Below are 1,716 nucleotides of genomic sequence, written 5' to 3'. Positions count from 1 at the left end.
AGAGCAAGCAGCAATTTGAAAGGCAGCCCCCTTTTATTTTTAGCCTTAAAAAAACCACCAAAGCCAACAGAGCAGTGCTCACCCAAGCGTCTCTCACAAAGCTCTTGTTTGACTTGGGTTGGGAAAATGACAGGGTGAGTTCTGCACCAAGAAGGGAAGGGGTGGTAAATGGGAGAGAAAAAGAGCCCCCCCACCGCACACACACATTGCCAACCTCCATCCCCTTCGAGTCCTCCCTCCCCTAGGCCTGGGTGGACCCTGCCCGGGTAATCGTTCTCTGCTATATTTAAAAACCACAATGTGTTTGGAGGGGACTTAATTTCGGGATTGCGGGCGGCGGCGGTGGCGTCTCCCCGAGGACAAGAGGAAAGCCTGTGCCTAGCTCTTGCCTGCTGCCGGGACTTCAGGACTACCAACTCCGGGGAATCCAGGTCAGGACGAATCGCCTCCTGTAGCTGCGGCCAGCTCCAGCTCCGATGCTCTGGGCTCTAGGCTCAACGGTTGGGTTAGTGGCTTCCGGGTAGGGCTTGCATCCGCATTCGATCTCCCGGGACTCTCTGCACGTTAGGTCCGTGCTCGGTGTCCCAGGCCCGCCGAGAAGCCCTGTGGAAAACTCCCCTCCGTGCGCGAGGCTAAATATGCGCGGCTTGTCATTCGGTGTAGCTGTCTCCCAGCTGATAGGGTGACGTCGAGTTTGGAGGCTTGGAGATTGGCTTTTTGATTTGGCTCCTTACAGCGGCTTAATGGGCAAAGCTCTAGGCTCGCCCAGAAACCAGCCCCCTACGCTCGTCCCCTCTGCGCGCGGCGAGGCCGAGACGTCTCAGGTGGTGACAGCGGGCGAGGCTGAGCCGCGCGCTCCCAGCCCGGGGAAAGCCCGGGCGACGCAGCAGCCAGCCCCCGCCAGGGTCCCTCCGAGCCGCCAGGGCGCGCCGCGCTGCTCTCCGTCCGGCCCCTCCCGCAGGGATCCCCAGGCGACGGCGGCCGGGACTCCGGGCCTTGCCTGGGCCACTCGGGCAGTCCCCTGCTTATTGGCTGGGCGCCGAGGGTCTATACAACGCTCCCTGCGTCCTGGCCCCAGCGATCGAGCTCCAGATGCGCTGCCTGGTAGCCCCCTGACAGCCGCTAATCCACGAGCTCCGGCCGGCAGCCGCGGCGGACTGTCATGCCCTGGACGCCGCTGCAGCCGGCCCGCAGCCCGCGGGGGCGATGAGCCGCTGCGGCCCGTGAGGAGCCGGGCGGCGCGGGCATCGTGTACCTTCCTAGCCCGCCTCACTTGCCCATCGAGCTCTGGAGGCTAAGGGGAATCGGTGAGTAATGGGATGAGCCCACAATCCCCAAGCCCCGGAGAGCGGCAGAGGCAGGGGACGCCCGCCGTGATCCGGAGCCTGATATGCTCCGGAGAGGGTCCCTGTGGAGAAGAATCATGATAAGTTATTTCTCAAGATCATTCGCATGCAGTGCCTTGCGGCGGGTTTAGTGCCAGAAAAAGTGGGGGAGGGCGCCCGGGAAAGTATATGTTGTATATGCGGTGTTGGGGGAGAAACTGGGAGGGTTTCTAAGCTAGGGTGCTGGGGGTGCCGCGAGAGACGCCCGTGAGCCATAGTACTGGAAACGTGTGTACAGTCCTGCTTTGGGTTTGATGACTTAGTGGCGGGGTAGCTCAATGAGAAAACTGTATGGCCGTGTGTGTGTGTGTGTGTGTGTGTGTGTGTGTGT

General features: G+C 61.7%; 1 protein-coding gene across 1 annotated transcript in view; it reads left to right on the top strand.

Moving 5' to 3' along the window:
* The first annotated feature begins 662 nt into the window (after window positions 1–662).
* The window catches only part of Slc8a3 (solute carrier family 8 member A3), a 127,894-nt gene continuing 126,840 nt past the window's right edge, over window positions 663–1,716 (top strand). The window contains exon 1 of the mRNA XM_028789276.1: window positions 663–1,307. The gene's annotated coding sequence lies outside the window, so the exon portion shown is untranslated. The remainder of the gene's footprint in view (window positions 1,308–1,716) is intronic.

Source organism: Grammomys surdaster, unplaced genomic scaffold, assembly GCF_004785775.1.
Source record: "Grammomys surdaster isolate TR1022 unplaced genomic scaffold, NIH_TR_1.0 127, whole genome shotgun sequence".
Lineage (NCBI taxonomy): Eukaryota > Metazoa > Chordata > Mammalia > Rodentia > Muridae > Grammomys > Grammomys surdaster.
Note: the sequence above shows the minus strand (reverse complement) of the source record. Positions and strands in the feature narration are given on the sequence as shown.